A 9,302-nucleotide genomic window follows, 5' to 3' on the forward strand; every position below is an offset into this window, starting at 1 on the left:
GATTACAAGACTTTCTCTATACTTCGTATATACGAGAAAGTAAAAATGATAATTCCACTTAATTAAGTGATTAATTCGAGTGTTAAATAGTCTTTTAAGAGGTGCAAATCGAAAGTTTGAGGGGGGGGGGGGTATGCAAATCGAAAGTTTGAGGGGGGGGGGGTAGCAACTCGAAAGTTTAATGGGGGGGTGCAAATCGAAAGTTTGAGGGTGGGGTGGGTGCAACTCAAAAAATTGAAAGTTTGTCCCCGGGGAGGTCGCTACGCCTCTGGGGGTGACACCATTAAGTGCCGCACCGGGTGACACCCGACCTCGCTACGCCACTGGGCTCTACGATTGTAAACCAGAATGTTAGGATGATTGCGTCTAGTTAGTTATCTCCCCTTCTGTTATGGAATATAGCAATTTATCGAGTTATTTAATTTTGTTATCTCCCCTTAATTTTTGAACCCGTTTTACTGTATTTTAATGACTAAATAGGCATCTAATTAAAATTTTAAAATAGATAGACTTGTATTGTCATCAAATTGGAACTTATCTGGAAAGTTTGAACGGAATCGCTGCATTAGAAGTGGGTCAAAATTATGTTACAATATTTGCCACAAACCAGCAAACAAACAGACGTTGCGAATTAAATAAAAGCTTATTAAAGAAACGAAGATGGCGGTTGATAGCCAGGGGAGACGGGGAAGCATCTGGCAGTGACTGGACTGTTACGGGAGCTGCCAGGAAAATTCCCGGAGATTGACAAAACTGGAAAGAACTTTTGAAGGTGACCAATCTGTCTTGGGCACAAAAGGGAAAAGATGATGATAAGCCAGTAAACCTTGTAATCGACAAAGCTAGAACTCATCTCTGATTGGACGCCGTGTTCTTTTTGAAGACTACTATTTCGTGTAACGTTGAAAGATTAGGATTACTTCTACATTCGAATGTCTTTTGTTTAATTTATTGTGTTAAATAAAGGCTTATACATTGAGTATAACCTACATAATTTGCTCAATAAAAGTATTATCTAAGGTCTACACGTAATGCTGAAGAATTTGAACTCATTGTGTGACAAGCCCAGAGAAGTGTGCACGTGGGCTTTTATAAATTACAAAAACACTAGATCTTCAGTACTGAACCAGTGACCATTATTTGAAGTCGAGTCTTACTTTCTGCTATTGCTATCATTGGTCGACATAGCAAGGAAGGCGCTGATACTAAAGGGAGAATCAGTAAAATGCTAGTTGCTTTTACCTGATATATCAGATCATGACAACCAATATATTAGCCCATATATTTGTTATTCGATACAGCTGAGACTGGCATGATATCAAATTAGGACAAAAATTTAATTTTTAAAAAGCGCGCGTGTTGATGCTTTATTTCGGCGTTCCAACGGGCGTCAAAAAGACAAAAGAAGAAATATGTAATTGAAGATCTGGTAATTATAAAATGGCTCGCCGTTATATATATATATATATATATATATATATATATATATATATATATATATATATATATATATATATATATATATATATATATAAATTAAAAAATGCAAAAAATATCAGAAAGTGTAACAAAAAAAATTACACAACAACCTGCATTACATTTATTATACAAATAAAAGCCACCAGAACCCATTAAATGTTAGATAATCTGGTGTTTTTTCATGTGCACGCGGCACTAGCAAGATTTCTGTACCCAATATAAAATTTATATCGCATCTACAAGTGGTCTATCTAATTTAAAATGTATAGTTTATATTATTCCGCGGTCAGTCCAGATCAGTTTTCGGTCACTTTAAATGCGATCATTTGGGATAGCTTTTATTTCCCCATTAGAATGAGAGTGAACCGTACACTTAATCAAAAACATTTTCCCTGGAACTTACATGCATGTACCCGATCTAGATCTAATAGGTGTAACAAAGAAACAACCCCCACTTTGCTTTTATATATTTAGATACAGGCCAGCGAACAGTACTGTTGAAAGATGTCTTTTTTTAAAATTTACTATCGCCTAAATACTTAAATATTTCAACTATAGGCCAGGGGTCGGCGTGGACGAATCTGTAATAGCTCATGGTTGCTAAACCGAAAAGTCTCGAGTTCGAACCCGGGCGGATGAGACTAGTTAGCTGTGGAAAGCTACTCTTCTAGGAGAGACAACTCCCAAATCAAACAACTGCTGCCTTGTAGTTTGTTCTTGGTTGGACAAAGATACTATGTAAGCAAATCCAAAAAGAAAAGCAGGCAGATATCGGCAGAAATTCTACTATATATATATATATATATATATATATATATATATATATATATATATATATATATATATATATATATATATATAGGCCTATATATATATATATAGGCCTATATATATATATATATAATCATACATTTACATCCTACACCAAGAAAGTTACGAATTATTTTCAAGGCAAAAGGCAATACCGCCTCCAGAGTTTCTTCCAGGCATCTCTTCGGGGGGGCGAAGCCCCCCCGAAAAATTTTTACCGCCCCCCCGAACGAAATGAAATTTATATAATTTATATAGAAAATATATACTTTTAACAGTGTCCGCCCCCCCGAAGAAAGTCTACCGCCCCCCCGAAGATTTCAAGTGCCCCCCCGGAGAAAAAAGTCTGGAAGAAACACTGACCGCCTCTCAGTCCAATCATACAGTGATGATGTAAGTAGGCCGTCGATTGACCTTTTTATTTTGCCGTCATCATAGTCATGATGGCCGAAGACAACGACGACAACAGGGTTCCAATTTTACAAGCTTTTTTTTTAGTTCGCAACTTCTGTTTGTGGCAAATTTTGTAACTCACTTTTTACCCACTTCTAATGCAGCGATTTCGTTCAAACTTTCCATTTACGTACCACATTAATGACAATACAATATTTTTAATTTAATTAGATGGTTGTTTTTTTTTCATAAAATCTTTGGTCGATCATGAGATCTTTTACATATTGTACTGACAAAGGCTTTTATGAAAGAAAGTAAATTAGTTTATTTTCTTATTTTCAATGCATTTAAAAGCTTGTTGCTATTTAGGTTTTTAATATTTGTTTTATAAACAATGTTTTATGGTCATCTCAACAACACATAATACTTGTAATCGTTATTTTGCCTTTTATTCAACGAGACTGATCTAGTTTTAAAAGTGAACGATTAGTGTTTGATGTAAACTTGCTGTTACTGGTTAGTTATAGGTTAAATTAGAATCTAATATATAAAGCTCAATTCTGTATGTAAAAATAAGTTTGTTTGTTTGTTTGTCGTTGACATACTTCGATGGATTTAAGTGTTAGATAATTAAAGTCCTTATGGTCTAAATTTATGAGTTGAAAAATTAATATTGAAAGTTTTGGGAAATAATTTTCATTTATCAAACTGAAAGTAATAATTTTCGGCATGTTCATTAAACACAAGTTTTAAAAAAAATATCATCTTTTACAAAAATTCTAATTATGTCTTTATTTAGTCCTATAGCACTTACTTCCCTTTGATAAATTAGGAAAACACAATTACTTCCCTTTATAAAACCATTGCATTAGTGGAAAAGAATTTACTTTTTATTACTTTGTTTTGGTGTTGGAAAAAAAAAATTACAAAATTAGCGGGGATTGATCAAGTGCAAATGTTGTAGGTATTTTACGGATAAGCTTGGAGTATTATAATTGTTCATTAAATTGAAACAGGCGCGTTCGTTTAAGTGAGTGCAAAAGACTGTGAATAAGTTGGGGTACTATAGTCGTTCATTAAGCTAAAACAGGTGATTCCGCCCCGGGCGTTTATGTTCGCGTTAGTGTTTTCTTTGTGTTTAGGTGGGTTTGCGTTAGTGGTTGCGTTTTGATTTGGTTCGTTTTTGTTCTTTCTTTTTTCGTTTTTGTTTGTGTTTTTTCTTTGGGTTTGTATTTGTGTTTTTGGTTGGTTTTGCGTTTGGATTTGGTTTGTTTTCGTTTGCTTTTTTGTTTGTTTTTTCTTTGTTTGTATTGGTGTTTGTGTTTGTGGTTGGGTTTGTTGTTAGGTTTTTGTTTTCTTTTGTATTTGTAATTCACTAATTGTGTTAGCGTTATGTTTGCGTTTTGTTGTTTTGGTTTTGGTTGGTTGTGGTTTGGGTGGGCGATGCCGGGTTTATGATGATTACTAAACACACAGGTAATGGTCTTTAACAGAAAGGTTTTTCACAGAAGCCAGAGCAGGGCCTGGCCGGGACGGCTAGTCCTAATATATAAAACCCCATGTGCGCACTTCTCTCTCTCTCTCTCTCTATCCGCAAAATATTTTCGCCGGATATCACGTCAGAATCTTCAGCGATATATGGAGAACTTGATACGGACTTTTGTTGAAAATAACATGGTAGATGTTTTAAATGTATAACCACAATTTTATTTAAAGAAGAAAAATAAAAAATAAAGGCGTATTCGAATGTAGAAAAAAACAGTTTTAACTATGCAACAGGAAAAGCATTTATAGTTGTGAAAAAAAAATGCATAAAACAGTGACGTCACTAATGTTTATACATTAACTAATGACGTCATCTGCCTTGTTTAGAATAAAAACAAATGAACTATTTCATTCAAATTTGATTTAGATCTACGTACGCTATGAAATGTATACAATACAATTTTTTCAAGCCTAAACTTATAAAATTTATTTTATCTATTTGGATTCTAGATCTAGGTATTCTAGATCTAGATTAGATCTAGATTCTAGACTAGATCTAGATCTAAATCTACGCAAAAACTAGACGTAGACGCTAAGATCTAGTTTTAGACTATCTACTCTAGAATCTATTCCAAAAATGAAATTATCTTTTAAACTATTTCAGGCCTTAATTGTTTTATAGAAATCTTTGTTTGTTTAGCTATGGAACTGGCTAATTTGGGTTACAAAAATTAATTTGAAAGAATAGGCATATTCACGTAAGTTAAGTTTTTTTAGATACCTCTTTCATTCTCCGTGTTATATAAGGTGCATAAATAGCTGAGATGATAGTGTACTTAATACCACGCAAGTGGTGCGCGATGGAGACACACCAAGTCAAACTTAATTTATTTATTTTCATATGTGAATCTTCCGATTTTAGACTAAAAGAAAGGAACTACTTCATTCAAATTTAATTTAGATCTAGATCTATAGATCTACTCATCAAGACATACGCTATGAAATATATACAATTTTATCGGTCAAACTAATACAAATTATTTAAAAACAACGTAATGACTATTGAATAACCAGATTTTTAACGGAATCATTTAAGTCACTTAATCAGTGTGTGCCTGTGTTATGTCAAATGGGTCGGATTTTTAGCTAAGTAGTTATCAGAGGCGTAGCGACCCTTCCCGGCGCCCGGGGACAAACTTTCAATTTGGCGCCCCCCTCCAAATGTTCAATTTGCACGCCCCTCCAACTTTTCGATTTGCACCCCCTCTCAAACTTTCGATTTGCACCCCCCCCCCCTCTCTCGAACTTAAAAAATGCAGCTAAAATGACATTTTAATTTGTTTTTACAACCCATTTTGGCGCCCCCTAAGGTTGGCGCCCGGGGACATATGTACCCCCCCCTCCCCATCGCTACGCCTCTGGTAGTTATTATTTTAGCTTTGTCGCTAATATCGTACAGCGTGTAGTAAAGCATATTGCGTTTTGACCAATAACTATTTCATAAATTATTTTTCTCAAACAAGTACATTTTAAAATATATAGGCCTATAATTCAAGTGAAACGGGTACCGATGGCTTATAGTAGGTTAGAATAGTCTAGAACGCATGGCGTGTGTAAGTGGAGTTAACCCCGAGGTATTTACGTATTGTTATCCCAAGGTCGAGTGTTGGTATAAAAGGGGGGCTTGTTGATAGCGGCTAGTGTCGAAGGCTTGTTGGTAGCGGCTAGGGTCGAGGGCTTGTTGGTAGCGGCTAGGGTCGAGGGCTTGTTGGTAGCGGCTAGTGTCGAGGGCTTGTTGATAGCGGCTAGGATCGAGGGCTTGTTGATAGCGGCTAGGATCGAGGGCTTGTTGGTAGCGGCTAGGATCGAGGGCTTGTTGGTAGCGGCTAGGGTCGAGGGCTTGTTGGTAGCGGCTAGTGTCGAGGGCTTGTGGTGTAATAATAAGGATGACAAGTTAAATAAAGGATTAAACCGTTGTAAATCATTTTCTAGCCGATTAATTTTAATAATTAAAATTGGTATCAAATCAAAGATAAATAAATGTAGTTTTTAATTCTTTAAGTCATTTTGAAAAATTTATGAAATTTTTGTTGACTGCTACTCTATTGTTGATTCTTAAGTAAGCATGTTGGCTGGGACTATATTATGTATTTTTAATTGAAATTGTTACTTGGTTGTTCGTTAAAGGGGTTTAGTTACAAAAGGCCAAGGGGTTAATCTAAGATATTGGGGATGAGCAGGCCGGGGAAATCTAAAATTTAATTAAAATGTTATCGGCTCACTCTGGTCGTTAAGAGCTACGAGCTCTATGCAGGTGCATGAGTGACACCCGCGGTGATTTATGTCGAAAGTTGAGTCCTTGGATGCCGCTAGACGACACGGTGGGATCATTCTTCATGACCTCTGTTGTGGTCAGTTGTAAGGCGCGGCGGGAGCAGTGTTTCTTCCAGACTTTTTTCTCCGGGGGGGGGGGGGGCACTTGAAATCTTCGGGGGGGGGGGGGGGGGCGGTAAACTTTCTTCGGGGGGGGGGGGGGGCGGACACTGTTAAAAGTATATATTTTCTATATAAATTATATAAATTTCATTTCGTTCGGGGGGGCGGTAAAATTTTTTCGGGGGGGGCGAAGAGATGCCTGGAAGAAACTCTGGGCGGGAGTGCCGCGTGGCCGTACGTTAGCTCAAGCGGTGTATGACACGATCGTTAGTCCTGAGACAACGGGAAGATCTATAGCGGTCAATTATCGGGTGTGAAACGCATGGGTGCATAGTGACCGGTGTTATCTCGAACGTCGAGGGACGGTACGGAGGCCGACTCGTGAGCCTATAGCTCTGTGGAGATGATAAAGGGGGGGGGGGGGGCAAGACTAGCCTATATACGAGGAAGGGTGGCTATGGTGAGGACACACACACAAAGCTGGGCTACTCAGATGGTGGCAGCTTTTAGGGCTGGCCGCGAAGGCTGGCATATTGGCACAGCCGATGTTTTGTTACTGTGGCCTGGTGTTCCTATACATATGTGCTTCGTTCCAGATATTTACATCTGTGACCAGATGTTTATACATGTGGCCAATGTTGTACCAGTGGCCAAACGTTTTGATTCTGTAAATAGGCGCTTCGTTCCAGTGGCCATTATCTTTGTGGCCCGATGTTTGTACCAGTGGCCAAATGTTTTATTTCGGTGGCTGGAAATCTCCATGCCGCGTGAGTGTCGAGCTAGATTGTTGTGAGTACTGATGAGTATTCATAGAAGGATTCAAACCGTGTTTGCTTAGTGGAATCAAAACTAGCGATGATAACATTTACACGTGCGATTCTGAGATTACATAGCAGTGTAAGTAGTAAAATTAGTAGGCCTACTAGTAATAATAACATTTGCATGTGTGATTCTGAGATTACCTAAGCAGAGCAAGTAGTGTAGGACTTGAGAAAATGACATTTACCTGTGTGAATTTTGAGTTGTGTAATTGCTGGTTTACTATTCACACATGTGTTTTTTTTAATGTTATGTCAGTAACCAAGGTGAATAATTCTGCATTGAAATGTAAGTTTGATTATTTTTGTCTTTTTTTTTTACTGGTATTAGAAATTCAAGTGATGTTATCTTGAATATGAAAGACATGCCATATCTTATTTGTATTCTTTGTTTTGCTTTTAAAATATAAACCTTTGTGACGTCAAATGAAGATAAAGAAATGTATAAACTGTGTGTGTTACTAAGTTTTATTTTTAGTTTAATATTAATGTTGTATTAGTGTGAAGTAATTATTTTGCTCAGGTCTGGTAAACCTCCTTGTACCAACGAGGATGCACGGATGTTGAGAGAATAAAGACCATCACCATCTCTCTATCGGTATACAACCGATCCCTTACCCCTCCCCCTAAAATTTGTGGGTACATAAGTGGGGTACTCAGTTTCGGGTTCACAACGACCCCCTTACATTTTTGGTATCAGGAGAGGGATCCCTTCACACTCCCCTGGTACCCCCCTAACATTTTTGGTGTCAGAAGTGAGATCTGAGATCTCTTTCTCGACGAACCCCTAACATATACAATCTTAGGTGCCGGCCTGATAGTAGTTGTTCTTGTCCACATATTGTTTACTTAAGTGAACTATTCTTACAAAAGTTTCTGCCAGAAAATAAATAAACTACCATCAATTACCTAGGTAACTGTATAACAGAAAATAAAGAAACTGACACCAACAGATAAGGTGGTTCATTAACAGAAAATAAACAAAGTCTCACCAAACCAAACCCAGCTAATTATGAATATTTAACAGATTAAAGCTACAATTTTAAAAAAAGAACATGGCTTCACACATAGCGAATCGTGAGCATTCTTAATATTAAAAAAAATCTGTAGCAAGTATTTCTTAACTTCTATTTGGCAGGCTAGGAGTGAACAAGATAAACACATTCATTCATTTATAAAATAGAATACGTCAAATAAACTCTTTTTATTCATCAGATATAGATAAATAAGGTGACAAGTTATCCCACAGTATGGAAAGATCTGGCTATTAAGGTGCAGTTTCTACTAATATTAATTTCAATTAGTGGCAATGGTAGTCATTTTGATTCTTTAAGTCTAGTTTTATAATTTAAGCTTACAAAGTATAACAAAAACAGATAATATATAAATGATAATTTAACATGAAAATAATAGTTATAAATGCATAAAATATCAAACACAATTTATTTTAAAAAATACTTTGGTACTTTGTGTTGAAGGTGAAATACAGGGAAATGCAGGATAGCATTGAGAAGTTATACATTACTTAACTACGAATTATTTGAAAAACTTAGGAATAGGTTTTTGAATTTCAAAAAAGAAAATCCATAAATTAACTGGTTCAATCTGTCACTAATTGATTATTTTTTGGAGCATTAAAAATATTCACAAATTCAATCTCCAGCTATGCTCTACATATGCAGTTGTAACAATAGAATAGCATATTAACTGAATTTGAAAATGTTCTACCTATTGTACAGGTTTCTGCTAATTAGACTTAAAGAGAATTATCTAAAATGTATCACACATGAGTGGGTGGAAGGATTATTTTATATTGTGTGGCAATCTTTGTGTGCATGCTAGTGGTCAATGTACTTCCGGTCAAGGTCCATAAAACAGACG

The 9,302-nt window shown here is 36.3% G+C and overlaps 1 protein-coding gene across 6 annotated transcripts in view; it reads right to left on the minus strand.

Annotated features, from left to right (window-relative positions):
* Nucleotides 1-8,610: 8,610 nt before the first annotated feature.
* Nucleotides 8,611-9,302, minus strand: part of LOC131938284 (acylamino-acid-releasing enzyme) — a 30,995-nt gene continuing 30,303 nt past the window's right edge. For all 6 annotated transcript variants that reach the window (XM_059296260.1, XM_059296262.1, XM_059296263.1 and 3 more), the window contains one exon: nucleotides 8,611-9,302. This exon is cut by the window's right edge and continues 694 nt beyond it. The gene's annotated coding sequence lies outside the window, so the exon portion shown is untranslated.

The sequence above is a fragment of the Physella acuta genome, unplaced genomic scaffold (genome assembly GCF_028476545.2).
Source record: "Physella acuta isolate Inbredline_101_S28 unplaced genomic scaffold, ASM2847654v3 ptg000240l, whole genome shotgun sequence".
NCBI classification, from domain to species: domain Eukaryota; kingdom Metazoa; phylum Mollusca; class Gastropoda; family Physidae; genus Physella; species Physella acuta.